The sequence below is a fragment of the Ranitomeya imitator genome, chromosome 2 (assembly GCF_032444005.1).
Source record: "Ranitomeya imitator isolate aRanImi1 chromosome 2, aRanImi1.pri, whole genome shotgun sequence".
Classification (NCBI taxonomy): domain Eukaryota; kingdom Metazoa; phylum Chordata; class Amphibia; order Anura; family Dendrobatidae; genus Ranitomeya; species Ranitomeya imitator.
The window spans coordinates 43,443,843-43,449,855 of NC_091283.1; positions in this window are offsets into that span (position 1 = coordinate 43,443,843).

A 6,013-nucleotide genomic window follows, 5' to 3' on the forward strand; every position below is an offset into this window, starting at 1 on the left:
CCTGATCTCCTCACTATCCAATAATCCCAAGAAACTTTTTGACACCTTTCACTCCCTCATCAGGCCAAAAGCACAAAATCCCCTATCACAGACATTTGTGCTGATGACCTGGCCTCCCACTTTATAGAGAAAATAGATAATATCTGCCAGGACATCCGCTCCCAGCCATTAAGTGCTGTGACTCCCATCCCTCCCTGCATTTCTCCTGGCTCACTCTTCACATTTGATCCCTTTTGCCTCAAAACTACTGGAACAGCATGTCCATCTTGAACTGTCCTCCCACCTCTCCTCCTGCTCCCTCTTTGACCAGTTACAATCTGGCTTCCGCACACATCACTCAACTGAAACTGCCCTAACTAAAGTGACCAACGACCTACTAACCGCCAAGAGCAAGCGACACTACTCTGTCCTCCTCCTCCTGGACTTGTCTTCAGCCTTCGACACTGTGGACCACTCCCTTCTGCTACAGATCCTCTCATCTCTTGGCATCACAGACTTGGCCCTATCCTGGATCTCATCATATCTAACAGATCGGACATTCAGTGTCTCCCTCTCCCACACCACCTCCTCATCTCGCCCCCTGTCTGTCGGTGTTCCCCAAGGCTCAGTTCTAGGACCCCTACTCTTCTCCATCTACACCTTCAGCCTGGGACAGCTCATAGAATCCCACGGTTTACAATATCATCTCTACGCTGATAACACGCAGATCTACCTATCTGGACCCGACCTCACTTCCTTACTGACCAAAATCCTGCAATGTCTGTCTGCTATTTCATCCTTCTTTTCTGCTCGTTTTCTAAAACTGAACATGGACAAAACAGAATTTATCATCTTTCCCCCACCTCACTCTACCCCTCCACCCGACCTATCCATCAATGTCAATGGCTGCTCACTTTCCCCGGTCCCGCACGCTCGGTGCTTCGGGGTGATCCTTGACTCTACCCTCTCTTTCAAGCCACATATCCAAGCCCTTGCCTCCTCTTGACGATTCCAACTCAAAAACATTTCCCGGATCCGTACATTCCTTGACCATGAAACCACAAAAACACTAGTGCATGCCCTTATCATCTCCCGCCTTGACTACTGCAATCTCCTACTCTCTGGCCTCCCTTCTAGCACTCTGGCACCACTCCAATCCATCTTAAACTCTGCTGCCCGACTAATCCACCTGTCTCCCCGTTATTCCCCAGCCTCCCCTCTCTGCCAGGCCCTTCACTGGCTTCCTATTGCCCAGAGGCTACAGTTCAAAACACTAACAATGACATACAAAGCCATTCACAATCTGACTCCTCCATACATCTGTGACATGGTCTCCCGCTACCTACCTACACGCAACCTTCGATCATCTCATGATCTCCTACTCTACTCCTCTCTCATCTCTTCCTCCCACAACCGCATCCAAGACTTCTCCCGTGCTTCCCCCATACTCTGGAACTCTCTACCCCAACACATCAGGCTCTCACCTACCACAGAAACCTTCAAAAGGAACCTGAAGACCCACCTCTTCCGACAAGCCTACAACCTGCAGTGATCCCCAGTCTACTGAAGTACCACATGACCAGCTGTATCCTCACCCATCCCCTGTAGACTGTGAGCCCTCGCGGGCAGGGTCCTCTCTCCTCCTGTACTTGTGTGTGCCTTGTTTTACTCATGTTTATTGTACTTGTCTATATTTGCCCCATTCACATGTAAAGCGCCATGGAATAAATGGCGCTATAAAAATGAATAATAATAATAATAACAGAAGAAAAAGTCTCCAGGCTCCTCTTCTCTTCTCGTCCGACTACATGCACTACTGACCCCATTCCCTCACATCTCCAGTCGCTCTCTCCAGTCATCACAACTCGCCTAACTACAATCTTTAATCTATCCCTCTCCTCGGGCATCTTCCCATCCTCCTTCAAGCACTCTATCATTACTCCACTACTAAAGAAACCCGCCCTCAAACCATCCTGCACAAACAACTACAGACCAGTCTCCAATCTCCCCTTCATCTCTAAACTCTTGGAGCGCCTGATCTACTCGCACCTTACCCGTTACCTCTCCACTCAATCCCTCCTAAACCCTTCACAGTCCGCCTTCCGCCCCCTACACTCAACAGAAACTGCACTCATCAAAGTGACCAATGACCTTCTGACAGCAAAGTATAACGGTGACCACTCTGCTCATTCTTTTCGACCTCTCTGCAGCTTTTGACACTGTTGACCACCCTCTCCTACTCTCTAGGCTCCAGTCACTAGGCATTAAGGACACTGCCCTCCCCTGGTTTTCTTCCTATCTTTCTGACCGCTCCTTCAGTGTATCGTTCGTTGGCTCCACTTCGTCCCCTCTTCCTCTCACTGTCGGGGTACCTCAGGGCTCAGTCCTTGGCCCCTTCTCTTTCTACACGGCCCCAATTGGACAGACCATCAGCAGATTTGGCTTTCAGTACCATCTTTATGCCGATGACACAACTATATACATCATCCCCTGACCTTTCCCCAGCTGTACTACAGAACGCCAGTGACTGTCTGTCTGCAGTCTCCAATATCATGTCCACCCTCTATCTGAAACTCAACCTCTCCAAAACTGAACTTCTTTTGCTCCCACCGTCTAATAACCTCCCTAAATCTGACATTTCCCTCTCCGTGGGTGGCACCATAATAACACCCCTGCAGCAGGCGCGCTGTCTGGGTGTCACGTTTGACACCAATCTCTCCTTCACTTTCCATATACAATCCCTTGCCTCCTCTTGCCGCTTACACCTAAAGAACATCTCTAGAATCTGCCCTTTTCTCACCATGGAAACAACAAAAACCCTCACTGTTGCCCTGATACACTCCCGCCTGGACTACTGTAACGCTCTATTAATTTGCCTCCCCGTTATTCGACTTTCCCCTCTCCAGTCCATCCTTAATGCAGCAGCCAGGGTTGTCCATCTAGGTAATCGGTATTCAGACTTGTCCGCTCTTCGCCAGTCGTTACAGTGGCTGCCCATTCATTATAGGATCCAATTCAAAGTACTTGTTCTCACCCACAAAGCTCTTCACAGTGCAGCACCCCTTTACATCTCCCTCATTTCTGTCCATCGGCCTAGCCGACCGCTGCGCTCTGCAAACGACTTCCGACTAACCTCTGCACTAATCCATACCTCCCACTCCCGTCTCCAAGACTTCTCCCGCGCTGCACCAATCCTCTGGAATGCTCTACCCAAAAAAATTAGGACCATTCACAATTTGCATAGTTTTAGGTGCTCCCTCAAAACATGTAGATAAAACAAATAAAAAGCAAAAAACCTCTAAGCATATGACAAAGGCGTGCAAAATGTGATTTGTGTATGTTGGGTGTCACAGTGGCATACGTTGGCCATTAACCACTATGGAAATGCGTATACTGTGTAGTTTACATGGTGGCTATGTGTCCGCCCCCCCTAAAAAAAAAACCTGCAATATGTCCATTTTTTTAAATCCGATTTGTACATCAAACTTGCCATTCAAGTAATTAAGTCCATAAAAAAAATGGGCAGAACACGGACGTCAGTCGCGTTTCACCTGAATTCTGTCCATTTTTTCACTTTTCAAGGGGTAGGATAAGATTGGAAATGTTTATTTTAATCCTGAAAAAAAAAAAAACAGATGTGGCATGGATGGTAAAAAATGGACCAAAATTGATTGAACATTGTTAATTCTTTCAGGATTTTTGCTGCGTTTTTTTACCCATTGAAAGTAATAATGTAATAAGTGCAAAAACACTGAAAAAAGTCAGTAGAGCATTTGTGCTACGTTTTTGGTAACTAAAATCAACTTGATTAATGTGGACAAATCACACCTGAAAAATGCAGTGTAAATAGCTAGAGGATAGGGACAGGGAGGAATAAACTAAATAGGAATAGGGACCAGGAGATAAACCCACACGTAATACAGCAAAACACAGAACACTACTACAACAACCACACTCCAATTACTTAGCTTTAGCATACAGCACAGGAAGACGAATCTTTCACCGGCAAGGACTAAATGCCCAGAACCAGTATGGTATAGAGGGAGTAAATGACAAGCAGTTGCAGCGTGAACAACCAGGCTGTATGGACTCAGCCAACATGGAAAGAATCCTTAACCATCTCAGCACCAAAGGAAAGGAAATCCATTTAAATTAGGACATGAATCACACGTCTAAAGAAGACCGACGATTCATTACCCGACATGACCATCTAACTCCTGATCTTCCAGGGGGACGTGACACCCTATGATATGTACATTTTAATTACCGTAATAGATCTTAGAATAAAATATTGGAATAATATAATATGTAAGAGCAATAATAACATGGCCCAATTTAAAGGGACACTGTCACCTAAATTTGGAGGGAACAATTTTCAGCCATGGAGGCGGGGTGTTTGATTCACCCTTTCCTTACCCGCTGGCTGCATGCTGGCTGCAATATTGGATTGAAGTTCATTCTCTGTCCTCCATAGTACACGCCTGCGCAGGGCAAGATTGCCTTGTGCATGCATGTACTATGGAGGACAGAGAATGAACTTCAATCCAATATTGCAGCCAGCGGGTAAGGAAAGGGTGAATCAAACACCCGAAAACCCCGCTTCCATGGCTGAAAATTGTTCCCTCCAAATTCAGGTGACAGTGTCCCTTTTAAATATGTAATAACAAAGGATAAAAAAACTTGAATAATACAGATAATAAAGTATGATGCCAGCAAAAGTGCCCCCAAACACAGTATGATGACCCCACTGTACCCACCCCCCTCATTCCCCATCAAAGAATTGTGACTCATCACAGTACGATTCTCCAACTATAATCCTCACACAGCCCTCCATACAGTTTAATAGCCACAAAAAGTGCTCCATACAGTATAACGGTCCTACATAGTGCTCCATACAGTATAATAGCCACTAAAGTGATCCATGAAGTATAATGGGCCCCACATAGTCCTCCATACAGCATAATGGGGCCCTGCGTTGCTTGCCATACAGTATAATGGCCCCAAATAGTTCTCCATATAGTACAATGGCCACAAAAGTGTTCCATAAAGTATAATGTCCCCACATAATGCTCTATACATTATAATGACTCCACATAGTGTTCCATGCAGCATATTGGCCACAAAAAGTGCTTCATACACTAAAATGGCCCCACATAGTGCTCCATACAGTATAATGGCCCTACATAGTGTTCCAGATAGTATAATGACCCCACATAACGTTCAGTACAGTATAATGACTCCACATAGTGTTCCATACAGTATAATGGCTCCATACTGTATAATGGCCACACATAGTGCTCCATGTAGTATAAGGGCCACAAAAAGTGCTCCATGCAGTATAATGGCCCAACATCGTGCTCTATGCAGCATAATGGTTCCACATATTACTCCATACAGTGTAATGGGCCACATAGCACTTTTTACAGTGTAATAGCCCCACATACTGCTCCATACAGTATAATGGCTACAAAAAGTGCTACACACAGTATAATGGGCCCCACATAGTCCTCCATACAGTATAACAAGGCCCTGCATTGCCTTCCATACAGTACAGTGGCTCAACATAGTGCTTCATACAGTATAATGGCCACAAAAAGTTCTCCATAAAGTATAATATGCCCCACATAGTGCTCCATACAGTATAATGGCCTCACATAGTGCTCCATACAGTATAATGGCCTCACATAGTGCTCCATACAGTATAATGACCCCACATAGTGCTCCATACAGTATAATGGCCCCACATAGTGCTCCATACAGTATAATGACCCCACATAGTGCTCCATACAGTATAATGGCCCCACATAGTGCTCCATACAGTATAATATGCCCCACATAGTGCTCCATACAGTATAATGGCCCCACATAGTGCTCCATACAGTATAATGGCCTCACATAGTGCTCCATACAGTATAATGACCCCACATAGTGCTCCATACAGTATAATGGCCCCACATAGTGCTCCATACAGTATAATAGGCCCCTCATTAAAATAAATTAATACTCATCTCTGCTCATTCCCCCACTACTCCAG